Source organism: Eumetopias jubatus, unplaced genomic scaffold (assembly GCF_037043125.1).
Source record: "Eumetopias jubatus isolate StellerSeaLion01/CBP00866 unplaced genomic scaffold, mEumJub1_p1.0 scaffold_125, whole genome shotgun sequence".
Taxonomy (NCBI): Eukaryota; Metazoa; Chordata; class Mammalia; order Carnivora; family Otariidae; genus Eumetopias; species Eumetopias jubatus.
This window is the reverse complement of record NW_028274931.1, coordinates 23,390-39,575: the sequence shown is the minus strand read 5'-3', so window position 1 is coordinate 39,575 and position 16,186 is coordinate 23,390. Positions and strand designations below refer to the sequence as shown.

The window sequence follows — 16,186 nt, the reverse complement described above, 5'->3', positions numbered from 1 at the left end:
TGTGGAGAGGTGACGTGAGTTGAAGCTTGGATTCTTTACAGGCTTGTTTCTTCCAAGTCACTGTTGAGCACTGAGCGTTCCAAGCACACATGGAGCAGTAGTGTTAGCTTTAGGTAGCAAGAGCTGAGTCCAGATGTGCCTTCTGCACTGACCTTTTCTCATTCGCCTTTGGTATGGAACCCGTTCCCCAGGCTCTCACACACGGTACCCCGTAAACTGCATCCTCCCTCAGAGAGGTCGACAGTAGTTAAAGCACGGTTTCTCTGCATTGTTGTTGCTTTGAGTTAGTATGCTAGCAATTAGAGTTCCCTGCAAAAGCGGGGCCGCAGTGCTAGCTTCATGAAACAAGTGGGGAGTCGTGTTCTGCCTTCTGCCGTGGCATGAGCCTCAGTCGGATTTAGGTTTGGGACTCACTTGCAGTGCTCTCATGCCTGCACACAACAAAATGCTTCCGATCCCAGGAAAGGCTTTTTAAGGTGAAGCACGGATTCTCTACAGTTTTTCTCTTCGAGTTAGGTGGGTGGTTTTAGGCCTGCACGCATACACGGGGCAACGGTATTAGCCTCATGAAACAAGAGGTGAGTTGACACCTGCCTCCTGCATGACCCAGTTTCTCCCTCGATTTCCCGTATGGGACCCTTTCCCCTATCTCTCACAGATGTACACTGTACATTTCCTCCTGCTTCAAGAGCCGCAATGTTAGCTAAAGCCAGTAACTCTGCAGCATTGATTCTTTGTGTTAGTGGCCTGGTACCTAGGCATCTAGGCATGCAGGGCACAGCAGTGCTAACCCTCTAAAATATGAGGTGATTCGAAAGCAGCCTTCATTACAGGTCTGTTTTTCAGTCAGAGTTACATTTACGTCCCATTTCTCATGCTTTCACAGAAATACACAGCAGATGAATTTCGTGCTCAGGAAGGGCGCTCTTTGCTGAGGCACGGGGTCTCTACAGATTTTTTCCTTTGGGTAAGTGGATGGCACTTAGGACGACACGCACACATGGGGCAGACGACCTAGCTTCACGAAACAAGAGTTGAGTTGAGAGATGCCTTGGGCCCATGCTATTTCTCCCTTGGAATTCTGCTGGGACCAATTCCCCAGGTTGGCACACAAACACAGTTGAAAATGTTGCCACCCTGTGGCATGTGAGATGCTACATGAGTTGAAGCTTGGATTCTTTATAGGCTTGTTTCCTTACTCTCGCCCTGGGCTCCGAGATGCAGGGAGAGCCCGTCGGGCTGGATCCCCCCCCACAGGGATCGTTGTGTGTTTGGTGCCTCACCACCTGAGGCCCAGACAGTGATGCTCTCTATGGAGCCCCAGAGTTTTAACAGTGGGAGGCTTTAAACCTCCAGGCCCCCGATGGAGTGCTGGCAAGGGCCCAAGACAGCATAATTACACAGATAAAGACTCGCAGCATTTACTGGACTTGAGTGTTTAATCGCGAAGCAATGGGGCAGGGGCCCTGTTGCCCTCCTGGCAGCTCCAGCCCTGTAATGTCTCCAGATGAATTCAATTAGGAGTTGAAGCTGCTCTCATATTAGTAAACCTGATAGCTCAGCTAATGGACCCAAATGGTGGGATGGGTCCCTATCTGTCACTGTCAGGCCCTTCTCTGCCTGGCCAGGGTCATGGACAAAAAATAACCAAACCAAACCAAACCAAAACCAAACCAGTACCCAGCAGATGTGTACTGAAAACTGAGTAGAGACAACTAGCCAGGGGAATCCTGAGAATGCTCTGAAGGAAACATGAGAAGGAAACGTGTAGAGGGTGGCAATCCTCGTCCAGCAGGAACCAAGGGGTTTCTGTTCACCCCAGGGTCCCCCAACCCCATCTCAGCCCACCCTCTCCTCTCAACTGCTGTGGTCGACCCTGCCCAGGGGCACACAGCCAGTGGCTGACATTCCTCAAGCTGAAGGACGTGATAACTTGGGGCATGAATGATGTCTTCCTTATCTTTGCCCAGCCCGGTGCCTGTCACAGCGTCAGCACTCAGAGGCCAGGTGTCAAGTTCAATTCCTGAATTTAATGCCATGGTATTAACAATGCTAAATCTTTCTAGATGCCTCTTCCCTGTAGTGTGTTTTCTTCAAGATTTGTCATAAAACCACGAAGTTTCCTTTTAGCTCTTGTGAGACACTCCTAAACCCCAGTTTTGCTTCCTGCCCAGTCTGTGTAAGGCTGTCAGGACAGTACTCACACAGACTGCCTCTCCAGAGCACCAGAATGTTTTGGGCTGGAAAAAAGGGTGTGGACAAAAGAGAGTGGGGGTGGGGGGAGTCACAGGGAAGACCTCCTCACCCCCGAGCGACTCTGACTTTCACCTGCTGGCTCAGAAACACACTTTCTCTGCGCATTGTCTTTTGTTCTCTTGTTTCTTGGCCGTCACTTTCTGGGCACTTATTCCATCTTAGGCAGGAACAAAACTCTTGACAAGCAGCATCTCGTTTAAGCTTCAAAAGAATCCTACCAGGTAGGCATTACCATTCAGTTTCAGAGATGAAGACAAGGAGACTCAGAGAGGTGGAGGATCTCATCCTCATCAACCCCTACCCCCCATCCTGCTGAACGCCCCTTCCTTCCACTGAAATCGTGCTGACCAGCCCAGAGGTTAGGATGGACTTGAAGCTCACGATGAGACATGAGGTTATGTGGGCAACTGCAGTCTGAAATACCACTTCCCGAGCCACCCCATCTGCCAGCCCCTACCATCCCACCAGTCAGCGTCTGGCAGGCTGTTCAGCCTCTCCTGAAAGCTCACATACCTACCTCTGCAGGGGCCTGGGCAGCAGTCTCATCTTTCCACTTCTCACCCACGTGGGAAGCCAGGTCCTCAGAGGACATTCCAGAGCCTGGGCTCCTGGCTGCCAGGTGGCAGCCAGGTGGCCCTCACACCTCCCGACTTGCTGCAGCTGCTCCTGCTAGTGAGCGAGGGTCCCATCTGGACACCTGTGCCCATCCTCAGCTGACTGCTTCTCAGTTTGAAGACATCTTGCACCCTCATAGTCTGCCAGAGCTAAGGACCTAATCTCTGCAGCATACGTACATGCATCCATACACACATGCTTGTAAGACATGAGCCCAGAGTTTCTCTAACCATGTCTGTTTAACTCTCGACTCCATTCCTTACAAGCTATGTGGCTTTATGCAAATAAATTTAACCTGGTCTCCATTTTTCCCACCTGCAAAATTGAGAAGGCAAAATCTACTTTATTCAGTGCTTTTGATGACTAAATAGGTGAATGCTTGTATAACACTTGGCATGAAGTGCTTGGCTCAATAGATGTTAGCCATGACCATTATTACTTGTCCAGAGGTCAGAGCGGTAGCAACCTTGGCTATCTGAAGTCCCCCAAGAATCCCAAAGTAAGTTCCACTCATGGAACTAATGGCTTAGTTACAAAGAAAAGGCAAAGATACAAAAAGCCGGTTGGAGGAAAGATGACGGAGAAGTAGGGGACCCTATTTCAACTGGTCCCCAGAATTGAGCTGGATATCTACCAGACCACTCTGAGTATCCACGAAATCAGCCTGAGATGTAAGAGGATCTGGATCCCTACAAACAGAATATTGCAGGCCGTTGGTTTCAAGGTACGAAGCGGGGAGCTGTGATTCTGCAGGCAGATATCAGAGCATAAATGGCAGCAAGAGGGTGCCGGGCCGGGGGGATCCTACACCGCTGGTGAGCAACAGCCTCACTTGCTGGGGACAGGGCACAGACTCACAGACCGGTAGCGGCGGGGAAAGGACTTTAGGGCAGGCCCCAGGGTGGAAACCCAGAGTGGTGGGGTCACGAGTGCGAACTGGGAGTGGCTGGCGGTTTTAGAAGCACAAAGGGCACAGACGGGCACTGACCTGGAGGCAGGACCGGGAGCGCTGCAAAGGGGTGACAACCCAGGCCGCTGCAGTTTATAGCAGCATGGACAGAAACGGAGACAGTGTGGCCTGGAGAGCTCACTGAAGAACAGACTGCGATCTCTCTGCTCTGAGGCAGGGGGTTGGAAATGGTCTTTTCTGCACTGACTCACAGAAGAGACCTGCAAAGCCACCAGGGAAATCCCTCAGGGAACAAAAGCCCGCAAAACTGGTTCCACTGATCCCATCTCCCACCACAGGGGGGCAGGGCAACTCCCCTCAAACAGGGTTGCCTGAGTAACTGCACAGCAGGCCACTCCCACAGAAGAAGGCTGGGAAAACAAGAGGCCAGCAACCCTAAGGTCCCTAGAAAACAGGTGCATCTTGCTTGGGTTCTGGTCAATAAATTGGACTCTATACATTCCCTCAACCACCCATCAACAGAATGACTAGGAGGAGAAACCCCCCAAATAGAAAAGACTCAAAGATTATGACTTATGCTGCAGATTTACAAATGGGTGCAGATATAACCAAGATGTTGGAGATGGAATTCAGGCTAGCCATTGTGAAGACAATGGCTAAATGGAGAAATCAATTAATGGCAACATAGAGTCTCTAAGGGCAGAAATGAAAGCTGAGTTGGCAGAAGTGGGGCCGAACGGCTGGCTTGCTGAAAACAGTGGGGAGTCGTGTTCTGCCTCCTGCCTCGGCCCGAGTCTCACCCAGAGGACGGTGTTGGACTCCCCGACAGGGCTCTCTCGCACGCACACAGCAGAAAGCTTCCACCCTCAGCAACGGCGATTTTCGCCGAAGCACGGACTCCCTACAGTGTGTTTCCTCCGAGGTAGGTGGTTGACTTTCGGCCTGCCCGCACACAGGGGGCAACGGTACTAGCCCCAGAAACGAGAGCTGAGTCGAGAGGCGTCCCCAGCTCTGGCCTTTGTCTCCCTCGGCTGTACGTAGGGAGGCCGTTCCCCGGGCTCCCAGCCACAGTGCACGGTACACGGCATCCTCCCACCCAGTGAACGGCGGGAGCTAAAGCACGGTTTCCCCACAGCGTTGTTCGTTCCAGGGAGCCCCCTGCGGCTCGGGCCTCCACGCACCCAGGCGGGACAAACGCTGCGTTCGTTGAAACTAGAGCTGATTCGAGAGTTGCCCCTGCACAAAGCCGTTTCTCTCGCCCAACGATTGAAGGGATCTTTTCCCAGTCTCTCAAGGACACGCACCGCAAGTGCTTTCACCACCCGGTATAGCGATGCTCTCTCCAAAACCCTGTCCCTCTCCACTGCTCTTTCTTGAATTAGTACGCCAGCAGTTAGGCTTCCTGGGAAATGTGAGGCCGAGGCCTGGCTTCCTGAAACAAGAGGGGAGCCGTCTTCTGCCTTCTTCTGCCCCATCCTCAGTCGCAGTCAGAATATGGTTTCAAAGGCCGTGGCAGGACTCGCACGCACACTCACGGCCAGAGGCCTCCAGGCTGAAGAAGGGCGACGGGAGAGGAAGGACGGGTTCTCTACAGCGTGGTTTTCTCGAGTGAGGTGCCTGTCTTTATGCCTGCCAGGCCAAGCACACACGGGGCCACACTCCCAACCTCATGTAACAAACACGAGGTGAGTGAGAGCTGCCGTCTGCACGCTTCTCTTTCTCACTCGGTTTCACGGATGGGATCGGTTCCCCGTTCTCTCCTACACGAACACTGTCCTATTCCTCCAGCTCCAGGAACAGCAATGCTAGCTACTGTGCGGTAACTCCACAGTTTGGATTCTTTGCAGTAGTTGCAGGGTGTATACCTAGGCATCCAGGCACACAGGGTACAGCAGGGCTCAACTCCTCACCCAAGAAGGGAGTCGAGAGCAGCCTTGCTTGCAGGCCTCTTTCTCAGTCAGGGTAACGTCTAGGTCCCATTTCTCCTGCTTCCACAAACAAACACACAGCAGATGAGGTTTGCGCTCGGGAAGGGCTTTCTTGGCCGAGGCGCTGGGTCCCCAAGCGGAACCGTTTTCTTCCTCTGCGCTTGGTGGATGGCACTTAGGATGAAAAGCACCCAGCGGGCGGACGGCTCTGCTCCGCGAAAGAGGAGTTGAGTCGAGAGTTGTCTTGGACGCAGCGGGTCTTTCTCCCTTGGAATTCGGCTGCGACACACTCCCCAGGATGGCACACAAGCACAGTTGAATAGGGGGCCACCCTGGACAGAGGCGACGGGAGTGGAAGCTGGGCTTCCTTACAGGCTCGTTCCTGCCGAGGCAGTGCTGCGCTCTGAGCCTTCCAAACCACTCTGGAGCGGTGGCGTTAGCCTCAGGTAGCAAGAGCCGATCCTAGAGGAGCCTTCCGCACCGTCCTGCTTCTCTCCCTCGCTTGTACGAAATGGGACCCATTCCCCAGGCTCTCACTGACGGTACACCGTACGCGGCTTTCTCCCGCGGGTAGGTCGGCGGTAGCTGAAGCACGGTTTCTCTTCCGGGTGCTGCTTCGAGCTGCATGCTAGCCACTAGACTTGTCTGCAGAAGTTGGGCCGCAGGGCTGGCTTGCTGAAACCAGTGGGGAGTCATGTTCTACCTTCTGCCTCAGCCCGAGTCTCACCCAGAGGACGGTGTTGGACTCCCGGGGAGGGCTCTCTCGCACGCACACAGCAGAAAGATTCCACCCTCAGGAACGGAGATTTTCGCAGAAGCACGGACTTCCTACAGTGTGGTTCCTCCGAGGTAGGTGCTTGGCTTTCGGCCTACCCGCACACACGGGGCAACGGTACTAGCCCCAGAAACGAGAGCGGAGTCGAGAGGCGTCTCAGCCTCCGGCCTTTGTCTTCCTCGGCTTTACGTAGGGAGGCCGTTCCCCGGTCTCCCAGCCACAGTGCACGGTTCATGACTAACTCCCACCCAGTGATCGGCAGGAGCTAAAGCATGGTTTCCCCACAGCGTTGTTCCTTCCAAGCAGGCGCTTCGGCCACGGGCCTCCAAGGACCCAGGCGGAAGGAGCGCTGGCTTCGTTGAAACTAGAGCTGATTCGAGAGGTGCCTCTGCACGAAGCCGTTTCTCTCGCCCAGCGATTGAAGGGATCTTTTCCCAGTCTCTCAAGGACACGCACCGCAAGTGCTTTCACCGCCCGGGATAGCAATGCTCTCGCCAAAAGCCGGTTCCTCTCCACTGCTCTTTCTTGACTTAGTACGCCAGCAGTTAGGCTTCCTGGGCAATGTGGGGCCACAGGCCTGGCTTCCTAAAACAAGAGGGGAGCCGTCTTCTGCCTTCTTCTGACCCCTCCTGAGTCTCACTCAGAATGTGGTTTCAGAGGCCCTTGCAGGACTCGCACGCTCCCTCCCTGCCGGAGGCCTCCAGTCTGAAGAAAGGCGACGGGAGAGGAAGGACGGGTTCTCTACAGCGTTGTCTTCTCGAGTGAGGTGCCTGCCTTTACACCTGCCAGGCTAAGCACAGACGGGGCCACACGCCCAGACTCAGGAAACAAACAAGAGGTGCGTGAGAGATGCCTTCCGCACGCTCCGGTTTCTCAGTCGGTTTCACGGGTGGGATCCGTTCCCGGGTCTCTCCTACATGAACACTGTCTGATTCCTTCAGCTTCAAGAGCAGCAATACAGGCTACCCTACGGTAACTCTACAGCGTGGATTCTTTCCGGTAGTGCCCGATACCTAGGCATCCAGGCACACATGGTACAGCAGGGCTCACCCCCTCACCCAGGAGGGGAGTCGACAGCAGCCTTACTTGCAGGCCTCTTTCTCAGTCAGGGTAACGTCTAGGTCCCATTTCTCCTGCTTCCACAAACACACACACAGCAGATGAGGTTTGCGCTCGGGAAGGGCGTTTTTGGCCGAGGCGCTACGTCCCCAAGCGGAACCGTTTTCTTCCTCTGCGCTTGGTGGATGGCACTTAGGATGAAACGCACCCAGCGGGCGGACGGCTCTGCTCCGCGAAAGAGGAGTTGAGTCGAGAGTTGCCTTGGACGCAGCGGGTCTTTCTCCCTTGGAATTCGGCGGCGACGCACTCCCCAGGTTGGCACACAAGCACAGTTGGAAAGGGGGCCACCCTGGGCAGAGGCGACGGGTGTGGAAGCTGGGCTTCCTTACAGGCTCGTTCCTCCCGAGGCAGTGCTGCGCTCTGAGCCTTCCAAACCCCTCTGGAGCGCTGGCGTTAGCCTCAGGTAGCAAGAGCCGAGCCGCGAGGTGCCTTCCGCACTGGCCTGCTTCTCTCCCTCGCTTGTACGAAATGGGACACGTTCCCCAGGCTCTCACCGACGGTACACCGGACACCTCTTTCTCCCCCGGGGAGGTCGGCGGTAGCTAAAGCACGGTTTCTCTTCCCGGGGCTGCTTCGAGCTGCACGCTAGCATTTGGACTTGCCTTCAGAAGTGGGGCCGCAGGGCTGGCTTGCTGAAACCAGTGGGGAGTCGTGTTCTGCTTCTGCCTCGGCCCGAGGCTCACCCAGAGGACGGTGTTGGACTCCCCGGCAGGGCTCTCTCGCATGCACACAGCAGAAAGCTTCCACCCTCAGCAAGGTGATTTTCGCCGAAGCACGGACTTCTTACACTGTGGTTCCTCCGAGGTAGGTGTTTGGCTTTCGGCCTGCCCGCACACACGGGGCAACGGTACTAGCCCCAGAAACGAGAGCTGAGTCGAGAGGCGTCTCCGGCTCCGGCCTTTGTCTCGCTCGGCTTTACGTAGGGAGGCCGTTCCCCGGGCTCCCAGCCACAGTGCACGGTACACGGCATCCTTTTACCCAGTGATCGGCGGGACCTAAAACACGGTTTCCCCACAGCGTTGTTCCTTCCAGGGAGCCCCCTGCGGCTCGGGCCTCCACGCACCCAGGCGTGACTAACGCTGCTATCATTGAAACTAGAGCTCATTGGAGAGTTGCCCCTGCACGAAGCCATTTCTCTCGCCCAAGGATTGAAGCGATCTTTTCCCAGTCTCTCAAGGACACTCACCGCAAGTGCTTTCAAGCCCAGTATAGCGATGCTCTCTCCAAAACCCTGTCCCTCTCCACTGCTCTTTCTTGAGTTAGTACGCCAGCAGTTAGGCTTCCTGGGCAATGTGGGGCCAAGGCCTGGCTTCCTGAAACAAGAGGGGAGCCGTCTTCTGCCTTCCTCTGCCAAGTCCTGAGTCGCACTCAGAATATGCTTTCATAGGACCTTGCAGGACTCGCACGCACACTCACGGCCAGAGGCCTCCAGTCTGAAGAAGGGCGACGGGAGAGGAAGGACAGGTTCTCTACAGCGTTGTCTTCTCGAGTGAAGTGCCTGCCTTTACGCCTGCCAGGCCAAGCACACACGGGAACACACGCCCAACCTCCTGAAACAAACAAAAGGTTTGTGAGAGCTGCCTTCTGAAAGCTTCTCTTTCTCACTCGGTTTCACGGATGGGATCGGTTCCCCGGTCTCTCCTACACGAACACTGCCCGATTCCTCCAGCTCCAAGAAGAACAATGCTAGCTGCCGGGCGGTAACTCCACAGTTTGGATTCTTTGCGGTAGTTGCCGGGTACCTAAGCATCCAGGCACACAGGGTACAGCAGGGCTCACCTCCTCACCCAAGAAGGGAGTTAGGAGCTGCCTTGCTTGCAGGCCTCTTTCTCAGTCAGGGTAACGTCTAGTTCCCATTTCTCCTGCTTCCACAAACAAACACACAGCAGTTGAGGTTTGCGCTCGGAAAGGGCGTTCTTGGGCGAGGCGCTGGGTCGCCAAGCGGAACCGTTTTCTTCCTCTGCGCTTGGTGGATGGCACTTAGGATGAAACGCACCCAGCGGGAGGACGGCTCTGCTCCGTGAAAGAGGAGTTGAGTCGAGAGTTGCCTTGGACGCAAGGGTCTTTCTCCCTTGGAATTCGGCTGCGACGCACTCCCCAGGTTGGCACACAAGCACAGTTGAATAGGGGGCCACCCTGGGCAGAGGCGACGGGAGTGGAAGCTGGGCTTCCTTACAGGCTCATTCCTGCCGAGCCAGTGCTGCGCTCTGAGCCTTCCAAACCACTCTGGAGCGGTGGCGTTAGCCTCAGGTAGCAAGAGCCGAGCCTAGAGGAGCCTTCCGCACCGTCCTGCTTCTCTCCCTCGCTTGTACTAAATGGGACCCGTTCCCCAGGCTCTCTCCGAAGGTACACCGTACGCGGCTTTCTCCCCCGGGTAAGTTGGCGGTAGCTGAAGCACGGTTTCTCTTCCCAGTGCTGCTTCGAGCTGCATGCTAGCCACTAGACTTGCCTGCAGAAGTTGGGCCACAGGGCTGGCTTGCTGAAACCAGTGGGGAGTCATGTTCTGCCTTCTGCCTCGGCCCGAGTCTCACCCAGAGGACGGTGTTGGACTCCCTGGGAGGGCTCTCTCGCACGCACACAGCAGAAAGATTCCACCCTCAGGAACGGAGATTTTCGCAGAAGCACGGACTTCCTACAGTGTGGTTCCTCGGAGGTAGGTGGTGGGCTTTCGGCCTAGCCGCACACACACGCCACGGCACTAGCCCCAGAAACGAGAGCTGAGTCGAGGGGCGTCTCCGTCTCCGGCCTTTGTCTCCCTCGGCTTTACGTAGGGAGGCCGTTCCCCGGGGCCTTGCCACAGTGCACGGTTCATGACTTTCTCCCACCCAGTGATCGGCGGGAGCTAAAGCACGGTTTCTCCACAGCGTTGTTCCTTCCAGGGAGCCCCCTACGGCACGGGCCTCCACGCACCCTGGCGGGACTAACGCTGCTATCGTTGAAACTAGAGCTGATTCGAGAGTTGCCCAAGCACGAAGCCGTTTCTCTCGTGCATCTATTGAAGGGATCTTCTCCCAGTCTCTCAAGGACACGCACCGCAAGTGCTTTCACCGCCCGGTATAGCGATGCTCTCTCCAAAACCCTGTCCCTCTCCACTGCTCTCTTGAGTTAGTACGCCAGCAGTTAGGCTTCCTGGGCAACGTGGGCCGAGGCCTGGCTTCCTGAAACAAGAGGGGAGCCGTCTTCTGCCTTCTTCTGCCCCGTTCTCAGTCGCAGTCAGAATATGGTTTCATAGGCCCTTGCAGGACTCGCACGCACACTCACGGCCAGAGGCCTCCAGTCTGAAGAAAGGCGACGGGAGAGGAAGGACGGGTTCTCTACAGCGTTGTCTTCTCGAGTGAGGTGCCTGCCTTTACGCCTGCAAGCCAAGCACACACGGGAACACAGGCCCCGCCTCATGAAACAAACAAAAGGTTTGTGAGAGCTGCCTTCTTCACGGTTCTCTTTCTCACTCGGTTTCACGGATGGGATCGGTACCCCGGTCTCTCCTACACGAACACCGTCTTATTCCTCCAGCTCCAAGTACAGCAATGCTAGATGCCGTGCGGGAACTCCACAGCCTGGATTCTTTGCGGTAGTTGCCGGGTACCTAGGCATCCAGGCAAACAGGGTACAGCAGGGCTCACCTCCTCACCCAAGAAGGGAGTCGAGAGCAGCCTTGCTTGCAGGCCTCTTTCTCAGTCAGGGTAACGTCTAGGTCCCATTTCTCCTGCTTCCACAAACAAACACACAGCAGATGAGGTTTGCGCTCGGGAAGGGCTTTCTTGGCCGAGGCGCTGGGTCCCCAAGCGGAACCGTTTTCCTCTGCGCTTGGTGGATGGCACTTAGGATGAAAAGCACCCAGCGGGCAGACGGCTCTGCTCCGCGAAAGAGGAGTTGAGTCGAGAGTTGCCTTGGACGCAGCGGGCCTTTCTCCCTTGGAATTCGGCTGCGACACACTCCCCAGGATGGCACACAAGCACAGTTGAATAGGGGGCCACCCTGGGCAGAGGCGACGGAAGTGGAAGCTGGGCTTCCTTACAGGCTCGTTCCTGCCGAGCCAGTGCTGCGCAATGAGCCTTCCAAACCACTCTGGAACAGTGGCGTTAGACTCAGGTAGCAAGAGCCGAGCCTAGAGGAGCCTTCCGCACCGTCCTGCTTCTCTCCCCCGCTTGTACGAAATGGGACCCGTTCCCCAGGCTCTCACCGACGGTACACCGTACGCGGCTTTCTCCCCCGGGTAGGTCGGCGGTAGCTGAAGCACGGTTTCTCTTCCCGGTGCGGATTCGAGCTGCACGCTCGACGTTCACGGTCCCACCCGTGAAACCGTCTGAAAACAGGAGCGTGTGGAAGGCAGTTCTCACTCACCTCTTGTTTGTTTCATGAGTCTGGGCGTGTGACCCCGTCTGTGCTTAGGCTGGCAGGCGTAAATGCAGGCACCTCACTCAAGAAGACAACGCTGTAGAGAACCCGTCCTTCCTCTCCCGTCGCCTTTCTTCAGAATGAAGGCCTCTGGCAGGGAGTGAGCGTGCGAGTCCTGCAAGGGCCTCTGAAACCACATTCTGAGTGAGACTCAGGAGGGGTCAGAAGAAGGCAGAAGACGGCTCCCCTCTTGTTTCAGGAAGCCAGGCATGTGGCCCCACATTGCCCAGGAAGCCTAACTGCTGGCGTACTAACTCAAGAAAGAGCAGTGGAGAGGATGAAGGAGACCGTGGGACTCCTACACGAACACTGTCCGATTCCTTCAGCTTCAAGAGAAGCAATGCAGGCTACCCTGTGGTAACACTACAGCGCGGATTCTTTCCGGTAGTGCTCGGTACCTAGGCATCCAGGCACACAGGGTACAGCAGGGCTCACCTCCTCACCCAGGAGGGGAGTCGACAGCAGCCTTGCTTGCAGGCCTCTTTCCCAGTCAGGGTAACGTCTAGGTCCCATTTCTCCTGCTTCCACAAACACACACACAGCAGATGAGGTTTGCGCTCGGGAAAGGCGTTTTTGGCCGAGGCGCTTGGTCCCCAAGCGGAACCGTTTTCTTCCTCTGTGCTTGGTGGATGGCACTTAGGATGAACCGCACCCAGCGGGCGGACGGCTCTGCTCCGCGAAAGAGGAGTTGAGTCGAGAGTACCCTTGGACGCAAGGGTCTTTCTCCCTTGGAATTCGGCTGCGACCCACTCCGAAGTTTGGCACACAAGCACAGTTGAATAGGGGTCCACCCTGGGCAGAGGCGACGGGAGTGGAAGCTGGGCTTCCTTTCATGCTCGTTCCTGCCGAGGCAGTGCTGCGCTCTGAGCCTTCCAAACCACTCTGGAGCGGTGGCGTTAGCTTCAGGTAGGAAGAGCCGAGCCGAGAGGTGCCTTCCGCACCGGCCTGCTTCTCTCCCTCGCTTGTACGAAATGGGACCCGTTCCCCAGGCTCTCACCGATGGTACACTGTACGCCGCTTTCTCCCCCGGGGAGGTCGTTGGTACCTGAAGCACGGTTTCTCTTCCCTGTGCTGCTTCGAGCTGCACGCTAGCCATTGGACTTGTCTGCAGAAGTGGGGCAGCAGGGCTAGCTTGCTGAAACCAGTGCGGAGTCGTGTTCTGCCTTCTGCCGCGGCCCGAGTCTCACCCAGAGGACGGTGTTGGACTCCGCGGCAGGGCTCTCTCGCAAGCACACAGCAGAAAGCTTCCACCCTCAGCAACGGCGATTTTCGCTGAAGCACGGACTACCTACAGTGTGGTTCCTCCGAGGTAGGTGTTTCGCTTTCGGCCTGCCCGCACACACAGGGCAACGGTATTAGCCCCAGAAACGAGAGCTGAGTCGAGAGGCGTCCCGGGCTCCGGCCTTTGTCTCGCTCGGCTTTACATAGGGAGGCCGTTCCCCGGGCTCCCAGCCACAGTGCACGGTACACGGCATCCTCCCACCCAGTGAATGGCAGGAGCTAAAGCATGGTTTCCCGACAGCATTGTTCCTTCCAGGGAGCCCCCTGCGGCTCGGGCCTCCATGCACCCAGGCGGGACTAACGCTGCTTTCGTTGAAACTAGAGCTGATTCGAGGGTTGCCCAAGCACGAAGCCGTTTCTCTCGCGCAACTATTGAAGGGATCTTTTCCCAGTCTCTCAAGGACACGCACGGCAAGTGCTTTGACCGCCCGGTATAGGGATGCTCTCTCCAAAACCCGGTCCCTCTCCACTGCTCTTTCTTGAGTTAGTACGCCAGCAGTTAGGCTTCCTGGGCAACGTGGGGCCGAGGCCTGGCTTCCTGAAACAAGAGGGGAACCATCTTCTGCCTTCTTCTGCCCCGTCCTGAGTCTCACTCAGAATGTTGTTTCAGAGGCCCTTGCAGGACTCGCACGCTCACTCCCTGCCAGAGGCCTCCAGTCTGAAGAAAGGCGACGGGAGAGGAAGGAGGGGTTCTCAACAGCGTTGTCTTCTCGAGTGAGGTCCCTGCCTTTACGCCTGCCAGGCTAAGCACAGACGGGGTCACACGCCCAAACTCATGAAACAAACAAGAGGTGAGTGAGAGATGCCTTCCGCACGCTGCTGTTTCTCACTCGGTTTCACGGGTGGGACCCGTTCCCCGGTCTCTCCTACACGAACACTGTCCGATTCCTTCAGCTTCAAGAGCAGCAATGCAGGCTAACCTGCGGTAACTCTAAGCGTGGATTCTTTCCGGTAGTGCCCGGTACCTAGGCATCCAGGCACACATGGCACAGCAGGGCTCACCTCCTCACCCAGGAGGGGAGTCGACAGCAGCCTTGCTTGCAGGCCTCTTTCTCAGTCAGGGTAACGTCTAGGTCCCATTTCTCCTGCTTCCACAAACACACACACAGCAGATGAGGTTTGCGCTCGGGAAGGGCGTTTTTGGCCGAGGCGCTTGGTCCCGAAGCGGAACCGTTTTCTTCCTCTGCGCTTGGTGGATGGCACTTAGGATGAAACGCACCCAGCGGGCGGACGGCTCTGCTCCGCGAAAGAGGAGTTGAGTCGAGAGTTGCCTTGGACGCAGCGGGTCTTTCTCCCTTGGAATTCGGCTGCGACCCACTCCCCAGGTTGGCACACAAGCACAGTTGGAAAGGGGGCCACCCTGGGCAGAGGCGACGGGAGAGGAAGCTGGTCTTCCTTACAGCCTCGTTCCTGCCGAGGCAGTGCTGCGCTCTGAGCCTTCCAAACCCCTCTGGAGCGGTGGCGTTAGCCTCAGGTAGCAAGAGCCGAGCCGCGAAGTGCCTTCCGCACTGGCCTGCTTCTCTCCCTCGCTTGTACGAAATGGGACACGTTCCCCAGGCTCTCACCGACGGTACACCGGACACTTCATTTTCCCCCGGGGAGGTCGGCGGTAGCTAAAGCACGGTTTCTCTTCCCGGTGCTGCTTCGAGCTGCACGCTAGCATTTGGACTTGCCTTCAGAAGTGGGGTCACAGGGCTGGCTTGCTGAAACCAGTGGGGAGTCGTGTTCTGCTTCTGCCTCGGCCCGAGTCTCACCCAGTGGACGGTGTTGGACTCCCCGGCAGGGCTCTCTCGCATGCACACAGCAGAAAGCTTCCACCCTCAGCAAGGCGTTCTTCGCCGAAGCACGGCCTTCCTACACTGTGGTTCCTACGAGGTAGGTATTTGACTTTCGGCCTGCCCGCACACACGGGGCAACGGTACTAGCCCCAGAAACGAGAGCTGAGTTGAGAGGCGTCTCCGGCTCCGGCCTTTGTCTCGCTCGGCTTTACGTAGGGAGGCCGTTCCCCGGGTTCCCAGCCAGAGTGCACGGTACACGGCATCCTTTTACCCAGTGATCGGCGGGACCTAAAACACGGTTTCCCCACAGCGTTGTTCCTTCCAGGGAGCCCCCTGCGGCTCGGGCCTCCACGCACCCAGGCGGGACTAACGCTGCTATCATTGAAACTAGAGCTCATTGGAGAGTTGCCCCTGCATGAAGCCGTTTCTCTCGCCCATCGATTGAAGCGATCTTTTCCCAGTCTCTCAAGGACACTCACTGCAAGTGCTTTCAAGCCCGGTATAGCGATGCTCTCTCCAAAACCCTGTCCCTCTCCACTGCTCTTTCTTGAGTTAGTACGCCAGCAGTTAGGCTTCCTGGGCAATGTGGGGCCGAGGCCTGGCTTCCTGAAACAAGAGGGGAGCCGTCTTCTGCCTTCCTCTGCCAAGTCCTGAGTCGCACTCAGAATATGCTTTCATAGGCCCTTGCAGGACTCGCACGCACACTCACGGCCAGAGGCGTCCAGTCTGAAGGAGGGCGACGGGAGAGGAAGGACAGGTTCTCTACAGCGTTGTCTTCTCGAGTGAGGTGCCTGCCTGTATGCCTGCCAGGCCAAGCACACACGGGAACACAGGCCCAACCTCCTGAAACAAACAAAAGGTTTGTGAGAGCTGCCTTCTGAACGCTTCTCTTTCTCACTCGGTTTCACGGATGGGATCGGTTCCCCGGTCTCTCCTACACGAACACTGCCCGATTCCTCCAGCTCCAAGAACAACAATGCTAGCTGCCGTGCGGTAACTGCACAGCTTGGATTCTTTGCAGTAGTTGCCGGGTACCTAGGCATCCAGACACACAGCGTACAGCAGGGCTCACCTCCTCACGCAAGAAGGGAGTCAGGAGGAGCCTTGCTTGCAGGCCACTTTCTCA

The 16,186-nt window shown here is 56.5% G+C and overlaps 1 pseudogene; it reads right to left on the bottom strand.

The window, feature by feature from the left end:
• The window catches only part of LOC148161578 (sodium channel protein type 10 subunit alpha-like), a 32,221-nt pseudogene extending 17,276 nt beyond the window's left edge, over positions 1–14,945 (bottom strand).
• Between the last annotated feature and the right edge of the window lie 1,241 nt (positions 14,946–16,186).